Genomic DNA, 16775 nt, shown 5'->3' with positions numbered 1-16775 from the left:
TGGTCTTGCAAGGCGTGTCAGGCCATAAAAACTGTGAACAATGCATTGCCCAGGGGTTGGGGCAGGGTGGGGAGGGGAAGGTCTTTATCTCTGGCCCCAGGACAGATCATTGACACCTGGGGGCCTTCCTGTAAGCCCAGGAAAGAGGGTGGAACCATATCTGCAAGACAATGACCCCAGGGTATAAAAAGGGAAGACTCCCTGTGTTATTTCACTATGATTTAAATTATTCCCAGAGGTCGCCACTGTAATTAATAGAGCATTGGCCTGTGGATTGAAAGGTCCCAGGTTCGATTCCAGTCAAGGGCATGTACCTGAGTTGCAGGCACATCCCCAGTAGGAGATGTGCAGGAGGCAGCTGATCAATGTTTCCACGTTTCTAACTCTTTGTCTCTCTCCCTTCCTCTCTGTAAAAAAATCAATAAAATATATATTTTTTTAAAAAGTTTCCCTCTACTTCTTTAAAGCATCAGTTGAGGAGAAAATTCTATGACTGGTTTATTTCCCTCCGACCCATTATTCACATCCTCCTTAATAGAATGACCCCATATTGCTGTGTCCCTTTTTTGTCACCTAGAAGTAGTTAAGCTTCAGATCAATAAAGCCTTGAGTTCTAAATGTGGAGCAGGTATTTGTAAGGACAAGAAAAAGGTCTTTCATTTTCTTTGCTGTGGCCTTCCACAATTTATGGGAAGCACTTGCTAATTAAACCCCAAGATTGTTGGCTCCTCTAATACAACAACACCTGTGTTTAAATCCTTGAGCAAGATTAGTTACTTTCAAGCTAACATTCTTGCTACCCCTCCTCCCTGCTGTTGTCACACTTCAGAGATAATTCCACCAAGGAGTTTCTAGTTAGTAGAATGTTTCCTTCCCTCCGCCCCTTAAAAAAAAAAAAGCCTCCTTTGAACTCTTCATAAGTTTGTCTCCATTCATATTTTATAGGCTTGGGAAAAGTACAGAAAAGTCACCTACCTATACATCTGCTAGACTGTCTCCAGGGAAGCAAACAAACTAACTTTTTTTTTTTAAAACATATTTTATTGACTTTTTACAGAGAGGAAGGGAGAGGGATAGAGAGTTAGAAACATCCATGAGAAAGAAACATCGATCAGCTGCCTCCTGCAGACTTCCCACTAGGTATGTGCCTGTAACCAAGGTTCATGTCCTTGACCGGAATCAAACCTTGGACCTTTGAGTCTACAGGCCGATGCTTTATCCACTGAGCCAAACCGGTTAGGGCAACAAACTGTAACTTTTAAAGACAGCCCCTCAGATCTACTGCACTTCGGTGCATTCCAAGGTCCCTGCATTCCTTGTCCTTTAACAACAGGCACAGCTGAAAAGCAGAAGCCACCCTTTATCCCTGCCCTGTACTGACTAGCAATACTTGGCCCTTTCTTCTCTTGGAACGTGAAACAAAATTCCCCTCTGCATGTCTTCTTTTAGGTCTGAATTTATTCACAGCGCACATCACCCGCCAAACCTGAACAGTATTTCATTATTCTGAGGAGTTAAGTGCGTAAAAATGAGGAAAATAACATTCTTGGGGCAAAATAATAATTCCGTTCTCCTTTTCTAGGTTCTTTGGTTGGCCTAGTAATTAAATTGAATAATATAGATTAACAGGGGAAATACGACCAAAATGTTATTAACATGTATAACTCCTTATAAATGGAAAAGACTCAGAAAAATAACAGAGTAACTGGCCAAAATGGCAAACACCAATGTCGCGAAAAACTACCTTCGCCTACAGTGAAAAAACATTGTGTGTGGAGAGTCAGGGTAGATTGTCAGGTAAAGCACTGTAAGAACTTCAGTTGTGGCCCAGAGTGCTGTGCACTGTGTTGAGGGCTTGTATTCAAAAGGACTCTGTTCCAACCCAAAGACCCAGGGTGCAGACACAGGAGACTGGGAAGGAGGATGGGGGTCCAGAACATGATCCTGGATGGAGGAAAAACATGGTGAGAGCCATTGTCCCATCAGCCCGTAGGGATATAGAGGACAGAATCAAATGGCCAGTATAGGTCCTATGCATGGATAAGAGATGAGCACCTGTCCTATGCGACCAGGATCATGAAGGACTCCAGTGTCACTTGGGAATATTAGGTCCTGGAATTCGTCTTCACTCCTGCAGGGTGAATGTCAGTGCCACATAAGAACATCATTTGAAGGTCAAACTGAGGCAAGAAATTCATCACAGTGCATGGGATCACAGCATGACACCCAACATGGGGGTGAAGGTGTAGAGACTCAGCCCAAATTACTGGGGTCTCCTGAGGTTCAAACTCTGTACTGGGATCAAAGGAGAGGCAGATAGCCCTAACTGGTTTGGCTCAGTGGATACAGTGTCTGCCTTCAAACTGAAGGATCCCAAGTTCGATTCTAGTCAACGGCATGTACCTTGGTTGCGGGCAAATCCCCAGTACGGGGTGTTCAGGAGGGAGCTGATCAATGTTTCTCTCTCATTGATGTTTCTAACTCTCTATCCCTCTCTCTTCCTCTCTGTAAAAAATCAATAAAATATATATATTAAAAAGGGGTGGGGGAGGCAAATGAATTGCAGGTGACTCAAAGAAGGTTGCCCTACAGCAGCAGGTCTCAACCTGTAGATCGTGACCCCTTTTTTTGGGTCGAACGACCCTTTCACAAGGGTCGTTCAAAAATATATCCTGCATATCAGATATTTACATTATGTTACATAACACTAGCAAAATTAATTATGAAGTAGCAACGAAAATTTTATGGTTGGTGATCACAACATGAGAAACTATACTAAGGGGTTGCGACATTAGGAAGTTTGAGAACCACTGCCCTAGAGAAACCACTGCAGTGCAAAACGATTTCATTTCCCCTGAACACAGGGAGCCAAGGGAAGTGCTCTGAGATGTAAAGGAATGGGAGGAAACACATAACTGCAACCATGGAAACAGGAGCTGCAGCTGAGCCACCCTGGTCCTCAGACTGTACCTGCTCCAGTGAGGGCTGCACATCAGTGGTAGAGACTGTGTCTGACGCTGGAGAAAATAATGGTTAAAATCCAGCCCCTTGAAATCTGACACTTGTCTATGGTGTAAACTTGGGGAGCTGCCTTCATTTCTCAGATACTGAATTTTTCATCAATTTGATAGGAGTTTCCACTTTCCCAGGTTATTGTGACAATTAAAAGAGAAAATGCTCAAAAATCTAACCCTGCGATCTTGGCATCAAATACTAAGCTTTTAAATTTTATTGATCTGGGAAGGCCAGAGTAAGGAACATCAATCATCTGCATGTCACATTCGGCCACCTGAAACTCAGGGAGCTCTAGTGAGTTTGCTGAAGATTCCCAGGTGGGGCCCACCACAATGAGACCTGAGTGCCCACAGTACCTGCCTCCCTGCAGCAGTCAGTGGCTTAAGATCCCATTTCTCACTAAAATGCACCCTAAGACAAAAGTGCTTGTGTGCACTGGGGAGTGAAAAGTGCCTGCCTGGGAAGGTCTCTGCAGGGAGAGGCTGGAGTTCAAAGGAGTTGAATAGAGAGAAAAAAAATCAATGCTGAGTGAGAATCATTGATCAGCTGCCTCCTGCATACCCCACACTGCGTATCCGGCAGGGCTCAGGTATCATCCCTGACTGTGAATGGAAACATGTCTTGGTTCATAAATTTAAAATAGAGGCATGGTGCACAAAATTCATACTCAGGGGGGATGCCTCAGACCAACCGTCCTGTGCCCCCTCGAAGTCTGGGAGCATGCGGAAGATGAAAGGTAAATAACACTTATATCCATATAAAGAACTATATAGAAATGTTTGTAAAAGCTTTATTAAAAATAACCAAATATTTATTAAAATGGAAAACATGATGGTGATATACTCAAAGATAAGAGTACCAGAACCCTAGCCGATTTGGCTCTGGATGGAGCATAGGTCTACAGACCAAAGGGTCCCAGGTTCAATTCCAGTCAAACGCATATACCTTGGTTGAAGACTCCTTCCCAGTCAGGGCCCTTGTCACAGCTGATGCAGGAGGCAACCAATCGATGTTTCTCTCACATTGATGTTTCTCTCTGTCTTTCCATGTCTTTTCCAGTCTCCCTAAATATCAATGGAAAAATATCCTCAAATGAGGATTAATAACAACAAAAAGAATATCTATCAACAAAAAGATAACTCACTAATATATCTTTAGTCAATGTCCAAGAATTTATGAAATATGAATTAAAGCAGAAAAATACTTTGAAAAAGCAAAGTTCTCTATTAAAATGGAATGTTATGCATGGTTACCAGGAAAGCTATGAAGAATAAGGACAGATTAAATGAGGTCATGAAACAGCTACACAGTGACTGATATGGTCATTATTATGAGTATGATGATGGTTTAGGTTTCATGCACCTGTCACGATTTATGAAAAACTATATTTAACACGTACAATTTATTCATTATAGCTTTTCAAAAATGGTTCAAGAAAAAACCACTGTACGTTCACCTATTTTAGAACAACAGGTTTTTCAACTCTATATTCAATCCACATTCTTATGGCCTCTGGCCGAGAGTGTCATCTCAGTGACAGAAAATGTAACAAACAATGAAAAACAATGAAGAACTTTCACCCAATAACCCACGGGAATACTGTCTGGGTCACAAAAGCCACATCTCTGGCCTAAAGACACCCTTTGTTTTCCTCTTTGTTTTGCTGCCAGAGCACCACTGGCTCTGATGGGAACATCTGAGAAGCTACTTGAAGCCACAAAACTTCTTGATCATCATCAGTGAAAATGACTGCTGCACAGAAGATAAACAAGCCTGGAGTCCCTCAGATCTGTGTACACACGACTCCAATAGTCTTTTCCCAAAAAAATTTCTTGTTTCAGGTTTAGATGAAGACCATTCCATCTACTGGGCTGAAGTCTGGTCCAACAGGAATTAGGTTAGTGTTTCTGCAGTGAAACGGTTTCCCCTCACTGCAATGGTCCTGAAACCAGTGCCCATCACCCATGTAATTGTAGGCATTATGGCACATGGCCCTCTGCAAGACCTGGACAGGAGGTTCCCTTCAAATGTCTCAGCATTCCTTGAAAACAAGAAAAACATTCAAGCTGCTAGAAAACATACTTGAGGTTGTCACAGCTACACGCTCTTTGGAGTGATCTCTGTGTCTCAATGCATCCAGCTTCACATGAGGACTAGAGAGTCTACAGTGTTTCCTGGGAAATTATGGGCAGCAATGTATTTGGCAAAAACTACTGAGCTAATTCCTGCACCATAGTCTTCCACCAAGGGCAAAAATGTTTCAGACCTCAGATAAGTTTTTCATGTCATCATGCTTGGAGAGCCCATATCTCCTTAGAAACTAACCCATAGAGTCAATGGAATGCCCAACATTAAAGAAGTCTTAGGGAAAAACATTCATTATTTTGCAAGGAAAGAGCCGTGAGACTGGCAGTTCTTTCATTGGTCCCTTAGGCACTCAATAAGTTCATCAATGGCATCAATGGAAAGCTTGTCCCTGAAAATGGCAGGTCCTCTGCGAGATTATGTTTACTGGGGCCAACAGTAACCAGTCCTACGTGGCAACTCACGACAGAGAAACAAGTAACACTAAGGGTCCAGGTATTTCTAATTTACTTCAACAAATTAGACAACAGAGTTAGCTTCCCTGGGCCCATGAGGATGGTGATTGAGGCCATCTGTAGGGGCCTTTATAAGTGGTTCAGGTGAAATAACTTCAGCAACAGAAATATGCAGTGACATAGACCTGGCAAGACAGCTCTGTATGTCAAACAGTCCAACATAGATACATATGGTTACAACATACAAACAAGAAAACAGCACAGCAAAAATAGTTGCAGGTATGTTACATAATGTAGGTGATTAAATGTATGATATAAAATTCAGAGCAATGAGACTTCACACATTTTCTTATACAATTGTTAACTCCTAACGAAGAAACTATATTTTCAACACATCGAATAAATATTTCATATTCGGACTCTTTAGTGCAAAGGAAATTTACAAATTAGGGAGAGAGATATCTCACATTAATTACACTCATTATGACTTTCTCGTATATGAACTCTCTGATGACAATTAAGGTGAGAGTTAGTTGTTAAAGATTGTCAACATTCACTGCATTTATAAGCATTTTCTCCTGTATGAACTGTCTGATGATGGTGAAGGTTGGTGAAACTGGTATAAAATTTCCCAGTTAATGCACTTATAAGGCTTTTCGCCTGTAAGAACTTAGATGATAGCCGAAACCGGTTTGGCTCAGTGGATGGAGCGTCGGCCTGCAGACTGAAGGGTCCCAGGTTTGGTTCCGGTCGGGGGCATGTGCCTGGGTTGCGGGCATATCCCCAGTGGGAGATGTGCAGGAGGCAGCTGGTCGATGTTTCTCTCTCATCGATGTTTCTAACTCTCTATCTCTCTCCCTTCCTCTCTGTGGAAAAATCAATAAAAATATATTTAAAAAAAAAAAAGAACTTAGATGATATTGGAGACCATTGCGACCTGCAAAAGATTTCCCACATTCACTGCATTGATAAGACTTTTTTCCTGTGTGAATACTGATGATGATGAAGGTCAATGCTCCAGGTAAAAGATTTCCCACATTCACTGCATTTATAAAGCTTTTCTCCAGTATGAACTCTCTGATGTCTGTGAAGGTGGGCCTTAGTGGTAAAAAATTTCCCACATTCAGTGCATTTATAAGGGTTTTCTCCAGTGTGAACTCTCTGATGACTGTGAAAGTATGCCTTAGTTTTAAAAGACTTCCCACATTCAGTGCATTTATAAGTCTTTTCTCCTGTATGAACTCTCTGATGACAATAAAGTATACTGCTGGTGATAAAAGACTTTCCACATTCACTGCATTTAAAAGGCTTTTCTCCTGTATGAAGTCTCTGATGAGTGCGAAGATAGGACTTACTGGTAAAAGACTTTCCACATTCACTGCATTTAAAAGGCTTTTCTCCTGTATGAAGTCTCTGATGAGTGCAAAGATTGGACTTACTGGTAAAAGATTTCCCACATTCACTGCAATTATAAGGCTTTTCTCCAGTGTGAACTCTCTGGTGATATTGTAGTGTACCCCAAGCAGTAAAAGATTTCCCACATTCACTGCATTTATAAGGCTTTTCTCCAGTGTGAACTCTCTGATGTCTGGGAAGGTAGGCCTTACTTGTAAAAGATTTCCCACATTCAGTGCATTTATAAGGCTTTTCTCCTATATGAACTCTCTGATGACGATAAAGTATACTGCTGGTGATAAAAGACTTTCCACATTCACTGCATTTAAAAGGCTTTTCTCCTGTATGAACTCTCTGATGAATACGAAGGTCGGACTTATTGGTAAAAGACTTCCCACATTCACTGCATTTATGAGGCTTTTCTCCTGTGTGAACTCTCTGGTGATATTGTAGTGTAGCCCTAGCAATAAAAGATTTTCCACAGTCACTGCATTTATGAGGATTTTCTCCAGTGTGAACTCTCCGATGACATTGGAGACCCTTGATATCTGTAAAAGTTTTTCCACATTCACTACATTGATAAGGCTTTTCTCCTGTATGAATTCTCTGATGATTATGAAGGTTAGAGTTAGTTTTAAAAGATATTCCACATTCACTGCACTGATAAGGCCTTTCTCTAGTGTGACCTCTCTGATGACAATGAAGTTCCGATCTAGTGATAAAAGACTTCCCACATTCACTGCAATGATAAGGTCTCTCTCCAGTGTGCACTCTCTGATGACGATAAAGTTTATTACTACTGGTGTAAGCTTTCCCACATTCACTACATTTATAAGGCTTTTCTCCAGTGTGTACTCTTTGATGTCTACGAAGATTGGCGTTAGTGGTAAAAGTTTTTCCACATTCAGAGCATTGATTAGGATTTTCTCCTGTGTGAACTCTCTGATGATTATGAAAGTGAGCATTAGTTGCAAAAGATTTTTCACATTCAGAGAACACAAAACATTGCTTTCCAACATGGACCCCCTTTTCCTGAATAAACATGTGGGTCCATCTAATGTCTTTCTTACATTCTTTCCTGGTGTAACAATTTTCTCTCCTTTGAAACATCATCCCAGGAGTTGAAATAGCATTTGGACTGTCCCTGGTCTGAGGGGCCTTTATGTGGAGATGTCCTGATTCGGTAAGGACATCCCGACCAACTTTCCTGCAGGTGAAACGATTCTGGGACACATTGAACTTGCAGCTGTTTGCAAGTGAGATTCTGTCCACACTTCTAATGAAAGACTTCTTTCTCACATGCTGCTGGTGAAATTTTACAGTGAAATAAAACCGTGTTGCACATGCCCCACACTTCAACGGTATCTGTCCTTGTTGTGTTCCCTGCAGCTCCATCACGTGGAAAATGTTTCCCAAGATTATTCCACAACTCTCACAGGGGTGGCTGTTCAGGGAAGACACGGCTTCCCTGGGATTCCTTCCCTGTGACACTCTAACGGAAATGTTCTGCTCAGTCGGTGCCTCCACATTCTCTGCTCCACAGCAGCAACCTGTATAAAAGTAAATACTGGTGAGGTACTTGTTGACCTTATGAAAACAGAATATCTTCAACACGAATGATAAACTGTCCTGTCCAGGCATGATTGCATAGAAAAATTTTCAAGATGAGTGAGTTAGACAGTGAGAAAACTGCTGTTATAAATAACGTGGCCCCTAAAGTCAGTCAGTGATGAAAATCTCACCAAGAGAGGGACAGAGGCATATGAGTAGATACAAGAGAGGAAGGCTCTACTCATTGTTCTTGCAAAAATGGCTTCCTTTGGGACCTTACATCTGACCATGTGAGTCTCTGTGGAATAATTTCAAGTTGCTCAAAGCACTAAAAATTATTTCTATTAGATCACAGGATATACAACTTCAATATAACAACTCGTGTTTTCTCCAAGGTTCTGAAGGCCTGAACCAATGTTGGCTTGCAGTAAAGAGAGACCTGTGAAAGAGTCAGAGGTGCAAAGTCAAGACAGGTGAAGGTTATCTGTGATCTGGGACTCTAAGTACAGATGATCATAATTAGAACTAAATAGTTGGCAAAGTATCAACAATAAGCACAAACAAGCTTAATTCGTTGAGGAATGAACAAGTGTAACAAAACACTGGCTTTCTACCTATGAATGTAACAAAGGCCTGTCGTGAATTCCTCCCCAATGACCCTTCCCCAAAGAAAGATTGCCTGGGGTCCACTGTGTCATTCATAAAGTTGTGTTTCTTCTGTGATGAGGCATTGCTTGCAATAAATGATGCAAAGAACATGGAGGGTCAATACTGTGGTAGAACAACAAAGGACAAATGAAATCACAGTCAAAAGAAAAATGTGAGTGACATCAGCAAGATGGCAGGATCAGAGATATGCGCTTCTTCCTTCATCCCAGTGTAAGTAGACAGCTTTCCATAAACAAAAACCCCATAGGAAAATGGAATAAGAGTACCATGAAGACAAAAAGTATTACAGACACAAATAAAGGAGAACTGTACAGAAAGAATGACTGGAAAGATTGGGTGAAGATACCGACAGTCAAAAACAAGGGTCAGAGTTACCTCCAGCAGACACTGTGCTTCAGCTATCATTGACCCTAGTGGCCTGTTCTACAACAAAACCTGGAAATGTGTGTGTGTTTAAAAACCTCAGGATGCCTTGGCCAGTATGGCTCAATTTGTTGGAGCATCATCCTGAGTTCAAAGGATCGAGGATTCAATTTGCAGTCAAGGCACATATCAGAATGTGGGTTCCATATCCAGTTAGCTTATGTACAGAAGGCAGCCAATTGATGTTTCTTTCTCTCACTGATGTTTCTGTCTCTCTCTCTCTCTCTCTTTCTCTCTCTCTCCATCTCTCTTTTTCTCTATCTGAAAGCAATAATAAATATATAAATAACAATTTCAAGGTAGCCAAACCTCAAAACTTAAATCAAAACAATCTACTGAGAAAGTAAAAAAAAAAAAAAAGACAACCTATCAAAAGCATGTTTAAAATTCAGAAAATACAATTCTAAGAGGAAATTTTATAGGGAAATATGCCTACATTATGAAAAAAGATCTCAAAAAACCTAACCTTCCACCTCAGGAATCTATAAACAAAACAAGAAAGTAAACTGAAAGACTGCAAAGAAATGACACAAGAAATATCTGAACAAGCATCAATTAAAGGGAGATGGGGCAAAATTTAAAAAGTACCTAACAGGTACCTTTCTCAAATACAAAAATTGGTAAACCTTGATCTAGACCAAGGGTGGGCAACACCTAGCACATGCTGGCATGTGAAACCCTCTCTTATAATCTTCCATTTACAATTTTTTTCTTAATATCGACTTTTTTATTTTTCAGATAAATTCAGTGTAGGTGCATCTTAGATAAATAATTTAACATAACATGTATACTTTAAACACTAAATGTATTTTTCATCATCACATTCTGTGTTTTTGTCGGTGGAATGAATTTTTTATTTTATTCAAGATTCTTTACATACGTACATATTAAGAGATATCAAGTAGGCATAACATGTTCTCAAAAATTAGGGTTGGAACGCAGAATTTGGAGTCAGAGATTTTGCTGGTTTTGGCACGCACTCACAAAAAGGTTGCCCACCCCTAATCTAGACTAAAACAAAAAACAAATAAGTAAAAAAGAAAACAAACCTCAACGAAATGAAAAAAGAAATGAAACGTAAGATGTTACACCTGACATTATGAACCTCAAAGCATCACAACAGAGGTTGATGTTACGAAACGAGAATACTCAACTTACAAGCAACCGCTTCCTCTGACCTCCAGGAAGTCCTGGGGTGGAGGGGCAGACAAAGATATATGTGAGGAGAAACTGGACTGACTGGCATGGGGCAGGGGGCAGGAACTAAGGGGCGGCCTTCTCCCAGACAGAGGTGCTCGCAGAGGTCATTATACCTACATTGGGACATCCCAGGTCGCAAGTCTGATTGACAACCATTTCAGTTTTTCCTTATGATTCCTTCACTCTATCCCATTTAAAACCCCACCCAAGCTATGTGCAGCACCTTTTCTATATGAATGGCCTGTCTTGTCAGGATAAATCCTGTCAAAAAAGTTGCAGTTGGGTCTGGGAGCTCCAAACCTATCAATAAAGGACCAAGATGGGACAGCAGCACTAGCCTCCCTTAATTCAAGGCTGGGCCTCATCAGGGCATTTCCAAACCTGATACAAAGAGGAGAATCTACAAATCTCTCTGTAGATCCAGCTGGGTGTCTCCAGAGAGTGGCTGACTTTACACCTCCCAGGAGACCCAAGAGCCAGCGTACCCAGTGGTCAGTGTCATACCATAGCAGCTTACAACTCTTCATATCCATAAGCCACACACTCAAGGGGCAGACTCATTGAGCACCAAAGCCCGACTGAAGCAAATCCTGTACCACAGGGGTGTCTTCTTCACAGCAGCTAGATGCAGTCAAAAATCCTCAACATTATTCCAGCAAATCAGATCCATTTCATTAGAAAGAACATACACCATGACCAAGTGGGATTTAATTTGTGGATGAAAGGATGGTACTGTATCTGCAAACAATAAATATGATGCATCATAAAAACAAAATGAGACAAAAATCACAATCATATCAATTGATGCAGAAAAAGCATTTGACAAAATCCAACACCCTTTCTTGAGAAAAACTCTCAACAAAGTGACAGTACGGGGATCATACCTCAACATAATAAAAGCCTTATGTGACAAACCTACAGCCAATATCACACTCAATGGCAAAAACTAAAACCATTTTCCCTAAGAACAGGAACAAGAGAGGGATGCCCACTTGCACCACTCCTGTTTGATCTAAGACTGGAAGTGCTAGCCATAGAGATCAGGCAAGAAGAAGAAATGAAAGGCATCAAAATTGGAAAAGAAGAAGTAAAACTGTCATTATTAGCAGATGATATAATACTGTACATGGAAAACACTAAAGTTTCCGTGAAAAACTACTAAATATAATAAATGCATTCAGCAATGTAGCAGGATACAAAATTAACACCCACAAATCTATGTCTTTTTTATACACCAATAATCAACTCACAGAAAGAGAAACAAACAATCCTATCTACCACTGCAATAAAAATATTAGGATACCGAGGAATAGACTTAGGTAAGGAGGTCAAAGACCTGTACAGTGGGGCCTTGACTTACGAGTTTAATTCGTTCTGTGACAGAGCTTGTAACTCAAAATTACTCGTATGTCAAATCATTAAAGTGAATGAGTGAGACACGTGATGCTGGGCTGATGTTGTGGCGTTCACTGTGATGTTCGCTGCGCCAACTAACGGTGGGGTATCTGAAGCTGGCTCGTAACCCGAATTTTAGCTCGCAACTCAAAGCAAAAAAGTGGCCGAGAGACGGCTCCTATCTCAAAAAACTCCTTAGTTAGGACACTCGTAAGTCAAGGCCACATTGTACTCAGAAAAGTACAAGAAGTTGAAAAAAAGAGATAGACGACGAAAGAATATACCGTGTTTGCGGATTGGTAGAATCAACATCATTAAAATGTCCATAATACCCAAACAAACCTACAGACTCAACGCAATACCCATTAAGATGCCAAGGGCATATTTCACAAACATACAATAAACTCTTCAAAAAATTCATATGGAATAAAAAAAAAAAAAAGAACAACCGAATAGGCACATGAATCTTGAGAAAGAACAAAGTTGGAGGAATCACAAGATCAGATACCAAGCAATAGCACAAAAATGCCTGGTTCTCGCACAACAACAGACACAGAGAAGAATGCAACAGAACTGAGAACACAGAAATCAACTCAAGCCCTTATGCTCAATGTTTCACAAAGGAGGGAAATAGCATACCATGGAGTCAAGACAGTCCCTTCGATAAATGGTGTTGGGAAAATTGGACAGATACATGCATAAAATAGAACTAGACCACCAACATATAAGATATACAAAAATAGACTAAAAAATGGGAAAAGGACTTAAATGTAAGAGGTGAAACCATAATATTTTAGAAGGATCCACAGGCAGCAAAATATCAGACATATGTCCTAGCAATATCTTTACAAGTACAGCTCTGAGGGCAATGGAAAGTAAGAAAAAACAAAAACAAATGGCACTACATCAAAATAAAAAGCTTCTGCAAAGCAAATGAAACCATCAACAAAAAACAAGAAAGTCCACTGCATGGGTGCACATATTTGCCAATGTTATCGCTGGGTTTAATCAACAAAATTAACAGGGAACTCATACATCTTCACAAAAAGAAGATAAACAATCCCATCAAAAAATGAGCAAAAGACTTAAATAGACACTTTTCTAAGCTGGAACTGCAGAGGGCCGAGAGACAGATGAAAACATGCCTAAAGTCACTAATTATCTGAGAGATGCAAATCAAAACGACAATGAGATATCATCTCACACCTGTCAGGATGGCTATCTCAACTAACGGAAAAAAGACAAGTCCTGGTGAGAAAGTGGACATAAGGGATCCTTGTGCACAACTGATGGGAATGCAGACTGGTGCAGACATTGTGCAAAATAGTACAGTTTCCACAAAATTTATAAATCGAATTCCCATTTGACCCAGTAATCACACTTCTAGCAATATATCCCAAGAAATCAGAAACACCAATTAGAAAGGACATATGCACCCTATGTGAACAGCATGGGAAATACCTAAGATTTGGAAATACCCTAAGTACCCATCAGTAGATGAGTGGATTCAAAAACTGTGGAACATCAACACAATGAAATACTACGCTGCTGTAAAAAGAAGAAACTCTTATCATTTGAAACAGAATGGATGGTCCTGGACAGTATTATTCTAAGCAAAATAAGCCAGTCGGAGAAAGAAAAATATCACATCATCTCACTCATTTGTGTTCAATGGGGGAAAGAAGACACGCATGTAATACAATATGTAATACTTTAAACATTAAAGAATTTTTAAAAAGAAATATAGTGAAGATATCCATAGTACGCAATGCATTGTACAGGTTAATGCAATGCTGAGTATAATTTTTATGGTATTTTACGAAGAAATGGAAAGAGAATCTTGAGATGTATGGAACTAAAAATCTCAAATAGCAAAAACAAACCAGCAAGAACAAAGCTGGTGGCATCATACTTTCTGACTTGAATTTATTTCAAAGAGAAAGCAAGCAAACTGTGTTGCTGCAGAAATACAGGCACATGTATCAGCAGAACAGAACAGAAAACACAGAAATGAACCCAGGCACATCCTTTCAAGTCATCTTTGTCAAAGCTGCAAGAAACAAAAGAAGGGAAAGATAGTTTCTTCAATGAATGGTGCTTCTAAAAATCAATAGTCACATGTAAAATAACTATACTGGACACCACTGATAAAATTTAAGTCAACCTGCAGGACACAATTAAATATCAGCGATAAAACTTAAAACTGCTCAGGACAACTTAGACAAAAAGTTTTGGAGATTTGTTTTAGACAGGAGTTTCTGAATGTACAACAATTGTCAGACAAAATAGAAAAAAACAACAGTCCAGAGTGGAAGAAATAAAAAAAATAAAAAAAGCTTCTTCACAGCACAACAGCAATAAACAAAATGAAATGAAAGGAAGTCTAGAGAACGGAAGGAAATACTCCCAAGTCATATGAGGGAATCGCTTGGAGGGATTGTGGATTCTGTTCTGATCGGCACAGTAACGAGAATATTGCAGCATAAACAAATTCACACAAATAGGTGGAGTGCCCAGGGAATAATAAAGGTATGTTAACACTATACTGCAGGCTAATAATGCAATGATTGTGTCTCAAAAGCCAACTGGAGACAACTTCATTAAAAGTACTTATTGCTAAACACTAGTAACAAGCAACTGAGCTAGCTAGAAAAATGGTTGCACTAGACTGCTGAATGCACTGTTTCCAAAATTATGGACTTCACAGAAAAGCGGGCATGGGAGAGCAGTATCTGATAAGCACAATTAAACACATGCAAATATATGTGTTTTGCATGTAACAAGCAATCTATATATATAAAAGTGTAATCGACCGACCAACTGTTTGACCAGTAGGTATGTCGCAAACTGACTACCGGGGGCAGACGCTCAAAGCACAGGCATGGAAACATGGAACAGACTCATGAATGTCAGAGGGAAATGGGAAGTGGGGAGAACAGGAAAAGATTAACCAAAGATCTTATATGCATAGTGGAGGCCCAGTGCACAGATCTGTGCACTGGTGGGGTCCCTCAGCCTGGCCTGCAGGGATTGGGCCAAAATCAGCAGTCCAACATCTCCCAAGGGGTCCCGGATTGCGGGAGGTCGCAGGACAGGCGAAGTGACCCCACCAGTGCACGAATCCGTTCATCAGAGCTCTAGTTAATATATAAAATATACAAGGTAATCAAAAGACTCTTTAACCAAAAAATACAGTTAACAAATAGGATACGAATGTACAGACAATTCTTGGGAAAATATATATACATGACCAATGGAATATAGAAAATGCTTTCCTCGCTGATCAAGGTGGAATCCCTTAGGCTTCCTGTAACACTACCAACCACAAGTCCTTTCCTGTGCATTTAGAAGACCAGGGAGCATCGGGACTTCAGGAATAGAAGGGAGCAGTGGAAACAGACCAACCCTTCTCAGGACAGCAACTACCCAGGAAACTAGAAAATCAAGCAGTACCACAGTCTACATGGGAGGACAGAGCACACCCTGAGGAATGGGGCCTGGGAAATCGAAAAGCCAAGTCCAGGTCTTTGGTGAGAGTGAGGGTCTTACCCAGAGAGGATATAAGTTCAAAGTTCTCCAGCATCACATTCAGGTACAGCTGTCTCTGACCCTCATCAAGGAGACTCCATTCCTCCCTGGAGAAGTACAGGGCAATGTCCTCAAAGGTCACGCCAACCTATCAGAATGGAGAAAATTGAAACCAGGGCTGTCTCTCTGAGAACCAGTAATCCTACTCCTTACACACCTTCCCCCCCGCACCTCAACCTCCTCCAGGGGCCCTGGTTACTGTGGACACCAGGCCCTAATGCCAGTGCAGGCTGCTCTCTCATCACAGTCCCATTACTCACTACATGGCCCTCAGCAGAGCACACTGATTGGGTCGGAAAGTTTGGAGAAAGGGAGGAGAGCAAGCAATGCCATTTAAGGTCTGGGCGATGCCTGCATGGCCCCAGCCCTCCTGCCAAGCAACACCACTGCAGTCTCCTAGATCCTGCCTCCAAGACAAAGCCAAGCGTCGGTTTATGCTTCACCTTTAAGTCCCCACACCAGGTCCCCGGACCATCAGCTCACACTTCCTCCAGATGTGCACACCACTGGGTAATGTTTATCCTCTTCCCATGTTCAGACCCCAGGTTCACTCCCTCAGCTCTGCCCCCTTCCGGCTCCAATGCCGCTGGGTGTGGCTGGACTCACCCATGAACTTGGCATATGGCGTGTAGAGAGCTTGTAGTCCAGCCGGATCCAGGACCACCCCAGGCCCCTGATGGACCCACAGCCGGGAAAGCCCCGAATGAGTCTGTGCCGTCCTCCCTGCGGCCTCTGATCTTTCCGTCAATACTCACAGCCACATCCTCTGGGACCTTCAGATGCAAGTCACCCCTGTCCTCTCTGCCCTGCACTTGCTGTGTCCTCAGAAGCCACAACACCCCTCTCTCCCCTCCGCCTTCCTCACGGTCCTCCACGCGGGACTGAGCCGCAGGACAGGACAGGCGCCCTCCCCAGGCTGTGGTGTCTGTGTGAGGAGGCGGTGAGGGCCTGGGGGATCGAACTCACCTCAGCCCGTCTCCTCGGCGGGGGCGCCGCCAT

General features: G+C 41.5%; 1 pseudogene; it reads right to left on the bottom strand.

The window, feature by feature from the left end:
* Positions 1-6091: 6091 nt before the first annotated feature.
* On the bottom strand, positions 6092-16775 carry LOC102416820 (annotated as a pseudogene).

This window comes from Myotis lucifugus, unplaced genomic scaffold, assembly GCF_000147115.1.
Source record: "Myotis lucifugus unplaced genomic scaffold, Myoluc2.0 scaffold_412, whole genome shotgun sequence".
In the NCBI taxonomy this organism is placed as follows: domain Eukaryota; kingdom Metazoa; phylum Chordata; class Mammalia; order Chiroptera; family Vespertilionidae; genus Myotis; species Myotis lucifugus.
Note: the sequence above shows the minus strand (reverse complement) of the source record. Positions and strands in the feature narration are given on the sequence as shown.